This window comes from Prionailurus bengalensis, chromosome A2 (genome assembly GCF_016509475.1).
Source record: "Prionailurus bengalensis isolate Pbe53 chromosome A2, Fcat_Pben_1.1_paternal_pri, whole genome shotgun sequence".
Taxonomy (NCBI): domain Eukaryota; kingdom Metazoa; phylum Chordata; class Mammalia; order Carnivora; family Felidae; genus Prionailurus; species Prionailurus bengalensis.
The window spans coordinates 46,598,572-46,612,622 of NC_057348.1; the positions used below are offsets into that span (position 1 = coordinate 46,598,572).

The 14,051-nt window shown below is 45.2% G+C and overlaps 1 protein-coding gene across 6 annotated transcripts in view; it reads left to right on the plus strand.

Annotated features, from left to right (window-relative positions):
* The window catches only part of ITPR1 (inositol 1,4,5-trisphosphate receptor type 1), a 328,207-nt gene that overhangs the window by 224,876 nt on the left and 89,280 nt on the right, over positions 1–14,051 (plus strand). The window lies entirely within an intron of this gene.

Sequence of the window (14,051 nt, forward strand, 5' to 3'; positions counted from 1 at the left end):
ATTTGGATTTAATTTTTGTATCTGTAGATAATGGCTATAAATTTCCCTACCTTTGAAGTGAAAAGCTCAATACAGCCATTTGAACTAATAACACCAATTTGTACTAACTGGGAAAAGTCAGGCGAGGTTAGTCAGAGATGTGTAGATGATTTTTTGTTAGCTGGATATATATTTTAAAACAATAAAAACTTGATAGAATTCTTGACAGAAGTCCTTAATAAGTCAATTTTAATAAATTTAATAATATATTTATAATTTTCATGTAGAAATGGCAATTAAAATTATTTCTTTAAATATTTTATCCTGTTCATCATGCAGTCTTCCTTCTTTGTTGGCTCTTGAATAAGGGTTTGCTCACTGTGTGTGTGTATACACATTTTGACTAACAGCTTTATTGAGATATACCAATACACCATAAAATTTACCCTTATGTGTATATTTGACATTAAATTCTTGGGCTTGAACTTAAATTCAGAGTCTTGATCAATGGAGTCTTGGTTCTTTGTGCAAACCAGCCAAGGACATGCCTTGCTGTGGGGAGGTTTGCCTGGGCCAGGTTGAATTTCAGCCCCTGCTCATTCTCCCAGACGCCCTGCTGCTTGAACACGCTGCGCAGCGAACTGTGGTGGTCCTGTCTTCTCGCCCTCCATTCCCTGCTTGCCCCAACACACAATTCTGAAGTTCATTATTAGGCACTTCCCTAACTGGAGATTTGTGACAGGGGCAAAGTCCAGTGCTTGCCTGAGTCATCACTTGCACCGGAGTTGTGACAAGTTGGGATTGCTGATTTTGTCACATGTGAGTCTGACTGTGAGCGTGGATGGATCCTGTGGTCATTCTCCTGAGAATAGGGCCCACTTATTGCCCTGTTGGAATGGAAGCACTGTCAAACACTCCCTGTTTTTCAACCACCTGATTTGCAGTGACTAGATCAGTTGAACTAAACATGTATCGAGTGCTTTGTGTGTACACAGTGCTTTAGTAGGAACTATAAGGCAGTGGTTTTTAGACACTGGAGCCAGTTGGTTTATGAGAAGGTTCTCCAGGCACAGCCAGGTATAAAAAATGGAGAGCTTGGGAGGAGTTTTTCACAAACCAAGTAAATTCAATTTGAAGGACCATCTTACTATTTTATTTCTGATGTTATATCCTCTCCAATTTTTGTTTTAGCTCCAAAGTCTTTGCTTTAATGAAAAGATTTTGATAGTGGGTGACAGGTTTTCCCCCCCTCTGGCTAAAGAAAAAGGTGGAAACCCTAGGTTATTGCTTCCAGTTTTTTGGAAATTGCAGTTTTCTTTTAAAGCTTTACTAATTAGAGAAATCCTAGAATCCTAGAAGCTTAGTCTTAGAGAAACTGAAAAATCAAGAATACAAGAATGCAAACACATGTATTTTTCTCAAGGATAATGGTAATGCCATCTAAAAGGTAAGAATGATAACACAGACCCTCCAAGGAAGAAGTAACGACATCTGTGTGAGGAGTCAGTGGAAGGTCTTTTTGATGAGATTGGCTGTGAAGGATGGCTGTGGGTCTGAAGGGTGGAAATGACGTGGAACTGGGTCATGAGCCAGCCCTTTTGTGCTGCTTGGGAGGGAAGAGGAGGCCCAGGGTGCAGGAGCTGGAGGGGTGCTGGAGAACAGGGATTGGGTCCGTCACACTGAGCAGAGCTGGCGTAGGGTGGTGAACGGGGACTGGCGGTGGGTGTGAGAGTTTGTATGCAGTATAGGGCAGCCTGTCAAGGACCTTGGTGCTGCCATTTAGGACTACAGATCTGGCAGTGTTGGACAGGTGACATGAGAACAGGATCCAGAAGGTGGCAGTTCAAATAAGTAAGTTAATTAGCAATAACGTAGGAGAGAGCTAAGAAGAACTTAAACTGAAAATAATTATATGATAAAATTGGTCATAATGTGGGAAAGGATATTTTCTAGGATAGGCACTTTTTGGGGTGCTAGAGATAATTAACATCTCCACCTAGGGGGTGAATACACGGGTACATACCTGTTTGAAACTCGGTGACCCATACAATGAAAATTGGTGTGCTTTATTGTACATAAGTTATACTTCAGTAGAAAAAAAATGGGGAGAAGAAGAGGTACTGAACCTAGTGGGGCAACAGGCTCAGGGACAGGATATCATGAATGCAGACTCTCCAACACTCCCTGCTTGAGACTGGACCCTAGACCCACTGATAGTTGGTAAATGCTGGCCAAAATGGAACCTAAACAGATGTGGAAGATGAGAAGATCAGAGGTCTCATTTGGCTCTTTGAGGCTCAAAAGCGTCTGGATGAGGAGAAGCATGAAGGCACCGTTAATTAAGGAATAATGAAACTTGGAAAGGGCTCGTGGGGGCTGAGGGCCGCCGATGCTAAGGCTGGCTGGCGAGATGGAGATTGCGGTTCTGGCAGGATGCCGTGTTTTTCACAGTGTACCCCTCATGATGATGGCAAGGCACACAGAAGCTGTTTTTCCTTCAAGTTCTTTATCTTGTAAAGTAATTATGAATATTAGTTTCATGTTTTCACACATTTATTACTCATAAGCTCAGGCTCCAGATGAACTGCCACAATAGAGTTCCAATAGTTCAGCCTCGCAGGGAGTGGAGATGTTTTCTCTTAAGGGAGCCAGTGTGCTCATGAGGGGGTGAGCCGGGATGGGAGGGCATAGCACCAAGGGCACACATGCTCACGCTTTCTTTCTCCCTCATCCTCTCCATTCTGTGACCTCAGAGGGTGGAAGGGAGAATCTGGCCCATGGCTTTAGTAGAGACCCGTGGTTCCAGGAATATTGATTCTAGCCTAGAGTTGAGTTGTGAGCTCTCCCTTGGCCCCGAGCTTTCTTTCTCTGGAGAGAATGATGTGGAACTCAGGTTGTGTCTGGAGCTGGTTAAGAACTTTGAAGCCCCAGGGGGAGTGATTGAAAATTTCATCCTGCTTTAGAGAAGCTGGTTGAAGTAGTAAATGAGTAGCTGTGGGAAGTTAGTCTGAGTTGGGTTAACACTGTCGCTGCGACCATTAATGATTGCTGAAATGCTGTAATCCATTGAAGGTGGCCTAAGGTCCCACTGCAACTCCATGCCCGTTACTCCTGTTTGTATTGTCCAGTTGTGGTGTCAGGAAGGGAAATTGGTCTGAGGTCAGGTGGGCTTCCATGGAATAATGTTTCTCAGTGACTGGTGGTAGAAAGGGCAGTCAAAGGGAAGCATAGAGGGCTATAGGGTTCCGGAACTGGGTGTTGCCTATTCAGAAAGAGGGCTGCAGAAGGACCCTTATGCTTATAAGCACCTCTTCCCAGGACTTAGAACATGTTTCACGTGGAGAAGAAGGAGAATAAGTACTACCTTCCAGTTCGGGTCTGTGTGGGATTAAGGAAGTTATTACTGCGTTTCTGTTCCTGTGTCTATCAAGTGTGAGGCCTAAGTGCAGACCCCTGGGTTCCTTGTCGCCTTGAATCAGAACTTGTAAGCAATTATTAAATGTTTTTCCAGGAATTCTTAGAATCTATCAGTGATGTTTGGCCGATTCCATTTCTGAAGTTTTCTTTGGCTTGTGAAAATAATTATGAAAAATATGATTGGACAAACTCCAGGTGATCCACACAATGGAATACTACTCAGCAATAAAAAGGAAAAAAACTATTGATCCATGCAATAACTTCGATGCATCTTAAAGGCATTATGCTGAGAGAAAGGAGCCAATCTCAAAAGGAGGCATACTATGTGGTTCTAATTCTATGACATTCTCGAAAGGACAGGACTGTAGTGATGAAGAACAGATCAGTATTTGCCAGGACTAGGGGCGAGGGGAGAATTTGACTCTATAAAGAAACAGCACAAGGGTTTTTTTTTGTGTGATAACACTATTGTGTGTCCTGCTTTTGGTAGTGGCCACGTGAATCTATACATGTGTGAAAATTTGTAGAACTGTATACCAAAGAAGTTAGTTTTACTGTATGATCATTTTAAAAATTAACAAAAGTAAAAGCCATAATGATGATGATAATAGCCAGTTAAGTGCTTACTATGAGCCAGGAACTATGCTTCAGTGTTTTCAGTGTATCCTCTCCTCTAATCCTCACTCTCTCTATAGGTGGTAGATGCCATAATTACCCCTTTTAACACATGAGGAAAGTAAAATGAAAAAACGTTAAGGAACTTGCCCCAAATCCTACAATAAGTAAGTAGCAGAGCCAAGATTTAAACCAGGGCAGCTGGGTTCTCTGAACTCCTCATTCCCTATGATGCCTTCATTCTGTAGGATGATGGTAAAGGTCCGAGGAAGAATAGTAGGTGCTTTATAGAGAAAGACGACTTGCTCCTTCTTACCGCTTAACTCCTTGTCACCTTCAGGAACAGAGCTGTAGGTGGGCCAGGGGTGGGTTCTTGGCTGCAGAGCTCAGTAGTGAAGACAGTGGAACTGGCATCCATTCTCCCTGGGTTTGGGCACTTACTGTGTATAAAGTCCTTCCACTCAGGCTATCTCTTTGGAGTCTGAGGAGTTCAGTGAGGGTTCTGACTTAGAGCTACAGAACTAGACTAAATGCCGTGTGCCTCTTGTCTCCTCCACCCCCCTCTTTTAGTTCTGTCACTTTAGCGGCCCTCTTGAAATTTAGTGCCTTGAAGCAGTGACCGTTCTCACAGCTGTCACACTTCTGTAGGCTTGGGCTCAGCTGAGTGGTTCTTCTATACCATGTGATTTTGGCATGGGCTTGATTGGGTAGTCAGCCACGGTGGCCACTTGGTTCTGGCTCTCATCTGGGAGCTTACTGGGCACTGTCACTCGGATTGCTTTGGTTCTCCTCCCTGTGGCCTTTCCATGTGGTTTGGAGTTCTTAGAGCATCTTGACTGGGGTCTAAGTGGAGTTTCAAGAAGTGGAAAGTGGAAGCTACAAATCCTTGTAAGTCCTGGGCTGAGGGGGATTCCTCGAATGTCACTTCTGCCGCATTCTTTTGGTCAAAACCAGTCATAAGGCTTTGTCATAAGGTCAGCCCAATTTCAGAGGTGGGGGGGTGAGAAAAGCCCCACCTGTTGTTGAGATGAGGGCATGTGCATATTAGGAGGGAACTGTGTGGAGGTGGGCAACTTTGGAGACTGGCTCCATGCCCCCCCCCCCGCATTATAAACGATTGAGCACCTATCATGGGTCAGTCAAACCCCTGAGTTGGGCGCTAAAGTTTCAAAAAAAAAAAAAAAAGGCACCGTTGTCTGCCACAGAGGAGCTTTGTTCTCCCTGAAAATTCAGTCCTGTCTTTGCAGAAGCGACGACTCATGTCATTGCCTTTCTGGGTGTTCTGTGAATATTCATCCCAGTCCTTAGGATGAAGTTGGTGGGGCCCTTAGCTCTCCAAAAGTTGTGAATTTCATTGCCCAGACCTTGGAGGAATCAATTATGGGAATCCAAAAATAAAGACATGTAGTGCTTGCTAGGAACCCTCACAGAGAGAGTTTGCTCCTTTATTCTGAAACCTTGTTATCTGTCACATCATCACCTAAAGCCCTGAAATGACAGGAACCCACATTTAGGATATTTCCCATCCTGGCATAATGGACTCTTAGGGACGGTGTCCTCAAGTCTTCGAGCATCTTCTGTCTGTGCCCTGGCTTATCTGAGGGGTGGATATTAATCTCCAAACTCCTCTGACCTGAGAGCAGCTCAGACTTTATGGTGAACCCTGTGCTTACAGGAACAAGGAGATGCTACCACTGCCCTTCAGCTCCGCAAGGTAGGATGAGACATTGTCAAACCATGGAATCGAGCTTCTCTTCGAGCAACCCCTACGTTACCTCCCCACTCCAGCTTCACCCCCTTCCTACCAGCTCTCAAAAGGAGTCTTTCTGCTTGGTGTTTTGTAGCAAGTGGGAAACTATAAAATAAGCATTTGCTTATGAATTAATTTTTGGCACACTCAGGGCTCAGCAAGCCTTACGGCACTTGCATATCCGTCCTTCAAGTCCTTGCCAATTTCTGTGTTCCTTCCTCCTGCGACGTTCCCACCAGCACCCTGGGGGAAGTTCCCTCTGCTTCCTCTTCCCTGCGGGAGGGCAGAAGCTGTCCTCACCTGGAGAAGAGGAGGAGTAAAGTATATCTTTGAACATATCTTGTGTTGTGGGTTTTTAAATTTTTTAAATTTTATTATTTTTTTAATGTTTATTTTTGAGAGGGAGAGAGAGACAGAGTGTGAGCCGGGGAGGGGCAGAGAGACGGAGACACAGAATCCAAAGCAGGCTCCAGGCCCTGAGCTGTCAGCACAGAGCCAGAGCCAGACACGGGGGTTGAACCCACGAACTGTGAGATCATGACCTGAGCCAAAGTCGAACGCTTAACCACCTGAGCCACCTAGGCACCCCTGTCTTTTTTTTTTTTTTTTTTTAAGTTTTAAAATTTCTTATTTATTTTAGAGAGAGACAGAGAGCAAGCAGGGGTGGAGCAGAGAGAGAGGGAGACACAGAATCTGAAGCAGGCTCCAGGCTCTGAGCGGTCAGCACAGAGCCTGACATGGGGCTCGAACTCACAAGCCATGAGATCACTGTCATGGGGCTCAAACTCACAAGCCATGAGATCATGACCTGAGCTTAAGTCAGACACTTAAGTGACTGAGCCACCCAGGCGCCCCTTTTTGGGGTTTTTGAAAGCAAATACAGATGTTGGGAGATACATGTGCTGACATGACCATAGAGGACCTCATAGCAAATTAAGGAGACAGACATAACAAAAAAAAATTTTTGGACTAATTGCTTCTGGTTGCAGAAGCACAGTGAATTTTATGTATCAAATGGCTGCCCACAGCTATTCCTATGCCAAGTCTAGCCTACAGACACACCCGAAAAGGGCTTTCTTTTTTGCACGTACGCAGCTGGAGATGGAAAATGTGAGAAGTGCTCCTTCGGGAAACTGGCTTGCAAACTCATCTGAGAGAGATCCCTAGTCCTTGGGGGCCTTTCCTTCACCACACACTTATTTTTTGTGGTTGGCTTAAGAAATCAGCCCAAGAGCCAATATTATATATGAAATCTCCCACCCCTTCCAGAAGGAGTTACCAGAAGGGCACATTGGAGGATCATGTTGATCTGGCTACCTCTGACCCCACTTAGCAGGGAGATGAGGGCAGAAAGGGCAATTTGATTTGCCTTTGCTGGAAATAGAAGGCCAGTTTGTGAGGACAAGCAGCCTTGGTTTGACAGGGCTCTCACCCTTAGAAGGAGGAGGAGATTGGTGTGTGAGCAAGTTACGTAAAAGGGTGTTGTTTTTGGCAGGGAAGTCAGAAATGAGTCACTTCTGAGTGGTGTTTTCTGACCTCAGGTTTTATCCATGTGGGAAATGAGTGTGGCCTGCCACAGTCAGAAGATGGCTTCCCAACCCCTGCCCTAGTGTGGCGGAGTTGGGAGCCATTGGCCTTGAAATAGGAGGGAGGCAGGTGGCCTGTCCCCCGCAGGCTTCCCTGGACTCTCTGCCTTTCAGCTGAAGCTGTGAAGGGTCTGAACATCTGCCCCTCCTTTGAGAGCTGGTGGTAATGGGTTGCAGACTCTGGGGACACTGCCTAGAAGGGGAGCCTCTGACGTGGGAAGGAGTTTGACCTCCACAGTGGAAACACCTGTGTTGGAACCCCAGCCCTGCCCTCGGCCAGTGGGGTGACCTTGGACTTTCTCAGGACGCTTTGAAACTCAGCTTTCTCATCTGTAAAGTAAGAGTTAGAAAAACTAAGTCCCTTCCTTATGGAGCTGTTGCGAGGATAAGATGGAGTAGCATTGGGGGTAAAGCGCGTGTCCCTATAGACAGTGAGCACCTGTGAGCTGCTGCCGTGGGGACTGGTTTTGTGGAATGAGGATGGTCCGGGGTTTGAGCCTTGCTTCTGCCACGTCCCTCTTCAGGACATGGGGCAAAGTTTTTGACCTCTGTCAGTGTGGTTGCCAGCTAGAGATCAGGGTGGTGAGAGTGACCACCTCACAGGTCTCCTGCAACAGGGTAGTTCACACCAAGTGCCTCAGACAGTTGTCAGGGTCATAGAAGGATCTCAAAATATGCTGATTTTTTTATTAATAAACATTTATTATTTTAAAAAGTGGAGTTCATTTTTTAAAATAGGTTTCTTGTCAAAAAGCTGACTCCTGAGCTTTTGCTTCTGTGTAGCGGTTTATGGTCCATTGGGCCGGGGGTTGGGGGGTGCTGTTTTACCTTGTTTTCATACTCAGTTCACCTAAGTTCCTCTGACTATATATTTGAAATGATGCTAGAGGTCCATAAGGTCAGGACACTTCCATGTCTTGGATACTGGTTACCTTTCCTGACAGACATTCTGCGTGAAGCGGGAAGTGAAGGGAACTCCAGTCACTCTGTGGTTTCAAGTGCTCCCTGACCTAGGTGCTTACTTTGCTCCCCCCCCTTTTTTTTTGTGGTGCAGATAACTTCTTTGACATAGGTACCTTACTGTCTTACCCTTTTTCTCCATTCCCATGAAACTGATGTGTCACTGAAAGTTCTTTCAAGATTTTTGGTCTAAATTCAAGTTTTCAGGTAGAAAGTCAACACTTGAAGGTAGTTACCATTCTTGAGAACATAAGATGTGAATGACTCTCCAAAAAGGTGACACCCCACGCAGCTGGTCATGGCAGTTCTCCAGACGTTAGTGGACACTAGAGAAGGCATGGGCATATTGGCTTGGGTTTGCAGTCCAGGACAAGAAGTGACTGCAGGGATTATCAGCACATCCATATGTCGTTCCTCCTCACTTGGGTATAAAGAAGCACAGTCTGGGGTTGCCTGGGTGGCTTACTGGGTTACGTGTCCGACTTTGGCTCAGGTCATGATCTCACAGTTTGTGAGTCTGAGCCCCATGTTGGGCTCTCTGCTAGCAGCTCAGAGCCTGGAGCCTGCCCCTCCCCTACTTGCACTATGTCTCTCTCAAAAATAAAAAAAACCATTTTTTAAAAAAGAAAGAAACACATTCCTGTTGAGGTGCTTTGAAGGGAAAGTATGCACCCTGGCTCATGTTTTTAGAGGAAATGGAGACCCAGTATTATTTTTCCTTTTTCCTGAATAGCAAAGCCATCAGTTTAGGCAGAAGTGGACAGGTACATGTATCTGCTCTTCTAGTGTTCCAGTAGAGGATTACATTCATTGGGGATTGAGGGAAGATCTTTGGAAGCAGAATGTTAAGCTCTTTACTTTGTGCGAAACCTAGAAGCAGGAATTGGTTTCTAAGGAGGGTCTTCAAAGAAACCATTGGGTTTTCCATAGTTTCCAACATTTGACTAAAGAACAGGAAAAAAAAACAAGAAGACTTGAAAGAGGTTGTATGTTGAACCATCATTTCATTTCATCCTTTTAAATCCACAAGTCCAGATTTTTCTCCTTTCTTTCTCTTCCTTCAGGTCTAGCAAAAGGTCTGTGCTCTTGCTAACTTTCCTTAATGACTTCTAAGGAGGGAATGAATGCATCTTATGAACTTTCAGGCTGACCCCAGATTCTCCTCTGTTGGCTTGTGATGTGTTAGTCGGGGGCTTAGCAAACTGGCCAGTAGGTCCAATTCAGTCTGTCACCTACTTTTGTAAATAAAGTTTTATTGGAACACAGCCATGCTTACTCCTTTAGTGTTATCTCTGGCTGCTTTCATGTTGTGAGGGCAGAGTGGAATAGTTGCTACAGAGTTCGTATAAAGCCTAGAATATTTAGCATTTGTCCCTTTACCGAAATTTTGGCCAATCCCTGTGCTTATTGAATCTTGACTGTCTAAATATTAACCTGGCAAAGGGGAAGAACCATGTCTTTCCCTCTTTATTCTCTTCACCAGATGACCAATATCCTAAATTCCAAGATACTTTGGCCACTTATTCACTTAATAAGGAATTCAGGGAAAGAGGGGTGTCTACTTTTCTTCCTTTTTTGTGTGTGTGAGGGGTGTATAGGGACAGTGGGAGTATATTTTAGAAGACTTTTTTTTTTTTTTTTCCCCTAGAGGAGGTCTTCCCTTTCCTTCACCATCTCTGCTCAGATATATTCCATTACCCTTATTTATCACCTTTCAACAGATTTGGAAGGCAGATTAAAGCAGTTTAAGAGTCCATATACTTGGGACTGCAGGATTTTCATCTGTGGGCCCTCTCTGACCAACCTACCTTAGACCACCACACTTTAAGTTAGTCGCTTCCTTAGGGCTCAGTGCTGTGCTATTTCTTTGCCTCCTACAAAGGTTTCCTCCTGGCCTTGGGGCATATACAGTTAATCTTAAAATATCTGAAATGTTGGAGCCTGTCTTCTTTTTCTCCAAACTCACTGGGTGATCTCATCATCTCCCGTGGCTTCCGGCTACCATTTATGCCAACAGCTCGCAAAGGTGTAGTTCCTGGCTCCGCCTCTTTGCTGATTTCTACGTTTCTGTTTGAATCCCCGTTGAGCATCTCCACCTGTGTTAACTGTAGGTTAGCGTGACCTTAAGTGCACCTGTCACCTCCCCTCCTCTGTCCCATTTGCTCTCTTGTATTCCATGCCCTGGTCAAGGGGCTCACCAGCACCCCTCCTGTTGACCAGGGGACATACCTGGATGTCACTGGTCACTGTATGTCACTCCTCTCTTACTTATTCTGTGCCCACTCCACCTCCCAGTAGTTTAGTGGTCAGCGTTCAGTTAGGACTTGTAATGAGCCAGACAGTTGGCACCTTCAGGTTAAATGACATGCCCAAATTGGCTCAGCTGAGGTGGAAGGAGGTGGGGCTTAGAAGTCACTCTGGCTTTAGAATTCCTACTGCTGACCACCATGCAGCTCTCCGAGTTGTGATCCTGATTGTGTCTCCCCTGGATAACTGGGATAGCTTCTTAGAGCCCTCCCCGCCTGTGGGCATTTACCTCTTGCATGCTGCTGTCAATGATGTCCCCCAAACAGAAGCCTGACCACCTCATTTCCTATCTTTTTTTTTTAATTTTTTTTTAACGTTTTATTTATTTTTGAGACAGGGAGAGACAGAGCATGAACAGGGGAGGGTCAGAGAGAGGGAGACACAGAATCCGAAACATGCTCCAGGCTCTGAGCTGTCAGCACAGAGCCCGATGCGGGGCTCGAACTCACGGACCGCGAGATCATGACCTGAGCCGAAGTCGACCGCTCAACCGACTGAGCCACCCAGGCGCCCCCTCATTTCCTATCTTAACAGCCTTCTGCAGATGATGGAATCCAGTGGTATGCTGCATGATCTGGCCCTGCCTGGGTTTCTGCACCCACTCCCCCACGCTCATTGTCTTGGAGCTACATCTGTTCATTTGCCAGTCCCTTCTGTGTACTCAGATGCCTCTGCTCCATGTAGGATGTGTCCTGTTTCCCTTTGCCTGGAATACTTAGCAAACCCTGTCTGAAATGTCTCCTGCTTTGGAAACTTTCTCTTGGTTCCCCTGGAGGCAGAAGTAGTGGTCTCCACCGATAGGCTGTTCATTCATTATAGCGATCACCACACTTGAAGTGAAAGTTCATTGTAAGACCCGAGAGAACAGAAAGCAAGTTTGTGTTGACCTCCAAGTTCCATAGAAAATGACCTGTGTGTGGGGCGCCTGGGTGGCTCAGTCGGTTAAGCATCCGACTTGGGCTCAGGCCATGATCTCGCGGTCCATGAGTTCGAGCCCCGCATCGGGCTCTGTGCTGACAGTTCAGAGCCTGGAGCCTGCTTCAGATTCTTTGTCTCCCTCTCTCTCTGTCCCTCCCCCATTCGTGCTCTGTCTTTCTCTGTCTCAAAAATAAACATTAAAAAAATTTAAAAAAAAAAAACAGAAAACACCTCATATGTGTTAGATGAAGGGGAACCTCATTTGTACATAATGTCATTGTAGAGAATCCTACTCTCGAGGCTTCTTCTGAGATCCAAATGAGCTAATATGTGGAAGATGCTCAGCTCACCATGGTGCTTAACACGCAGTAATTGCTTATGGTTACTTGTCAGTAGTACGTTTTTCTCTCCACTCACCCACCCAAGAATGTAATTTCTTCCAGGGTCAAACCTCTGTCTTACTCCTCAGCACCTGGACCATGGTGGGTGCTCAGTAAATATCCACTGAATGAACAGAAGTTCTGACCCTTATATGGCCATCATGGTATGTTAGCCTTATTATTGTTTTTTGAATATAAACATAAGGATGTGAAAATTTGTTGTTACTGGTTGTAACAGTTATAAAGGGGCACCATCTAAATTTAGGGGTGAAAGGGAATTAGGTTTATCTGAGTCTAAGGGAAATATACAGTGTCACTTTGGAGAAACATCCTTATGATGCCAGAAACACTAAGGGTCTCTGTTTTCTTGTTCTTAATAACTAGAGATAGTAGTAATGGTAACGAGTACCAGAATATGAGTGTGCATATTCCAGGAGGTATGCTACATGCCTTCTCCGCTTGATCTCAGTTACTCTCTTTGGTGATCCTGTGTGGGTAGGTACTGCCATGAACCCTTTTTCCAAAGGGGAAATAAAGGATCCAGGAGGTCATGGTAGTTGTTCAGGGCCACTGAGGTAGCTGGTAGTTGTGTCTGGGTTTATTTCTTGCCACAGCCTGAGTTGTCTTCTCTCTGTGTTGGTGCTTCCATGGTGTATGAGAAGCCTCCATTAATTTCCCTGGCACAGACATGGTCCACATTCCCCTCCCTGGAGACCAAGAAAAGGGGCTCTGGACCCCTTTTGAGGACCTTGCCTCCTATCAGGCAAATTAGAATTTGTGGCTTCACTCTTGGTTGCTCGTTTGGTGGATGGACTCTGTGGAGGGTGCTGTGAGAAGCACATGAGAAGACAGCTCGTGTGGCTGGTGTCTTTGCTTTGGTTATAATATTGGCTTGTGAATGACAGAGAAGGAAACCATGAAAGTCTTTCTTTTAGGCTTAGTGTCTTGTTTGCTAAATAAAAACTGTAAGTGTTATACATGCTGCTTCACCTCTATCAAATTCCACGTTCCCAGGTCTATGAAAGTTAATGATAAGGAAACTCTATTGCATAACTTCCTCTCTGTGGAGAAAGTGGCAGCTCATTTAATTAGGGCTTATATGAAAGGTTAGGTTACATTATTAGCAAGTTTTGTTTTTTACTTGTATATAAAGAAGCACATGTACTCTGGCATAATGAGAGGCTTGTTAGATCTCACGTTTTACCCATTTTGCACAAAGAGGCTCATTGCACTGGATTCTTCTCATATTTGAGTCATTGATTGGTTGGACAGTATTCACTTGGGGGCAAAGATAAAGGAAGAGAGCAGGAGCTATACGTGGTACTGTTATGTAGTTCCCCTGGGCTAGGTCTGGTAGCTCTAGTTACGTGTGAGGAAAATGAGTCTCAAAAGAGCCAGAGCTCTTATTCAAAGTCACCCTATTGGGGCGCCTGGGTGGCGCAGTCGGTTAAGCGTCCGACTTCAGCCAGGTCACGATCTCGCGGTCCGTGAGTTCGAGCCCCGCGTCAGGCTCTGGGCTGATGGCTCGGAGCCTGGAGCCTGTTTCCGATTCTGTGACTCCCTCTCTCTCTGCCCCTCCCCCGTTCATGCTCTGTCTCTCTCTGTCCCAAAAATAAATAAACGTTGAAAAAAAAAATTAAAAAAAAAAACAAAAAAAAGAAAGTCACCCTATTAGCACAGCTGAGATTTGAACCCAGGTCTGCCTCTCCAAAATCTCCCAACTCTCTACCATGCTAGAAAGTCTTTGAGATACAGGAGTCCAATGTCAGGGGCTTAGCCTGTTTCCACTCATGGGCTACACACAATAGAGAGCAGTGTCTGTCTTGTTCTCGTTGGGGCTAGGGCCAGGATGTACTGGTTTTTTGATCTAAGAAGCAAGGAATCACTGCTTGGTTAGGCCACAAATTATAAAAGTTGTCTTACAAACCCACACGATGGAAACATGAGGAATTTTATAATAATGTAAGAGCCTTCCTTTAGTTTCCACTGGTGTCTTTATTGAGTATCTTTTTGTGGTCAAAGGTGAACTTCTCCCTGATAAAAGAAGGGCTCTTGCTCAGTTTTGAGTTTTCTGGAATTCATGTTGGCGGGGAGAATGGGGAGTGAAAGACAGGGCGCATTGCAGATGGCTGTTGCAAG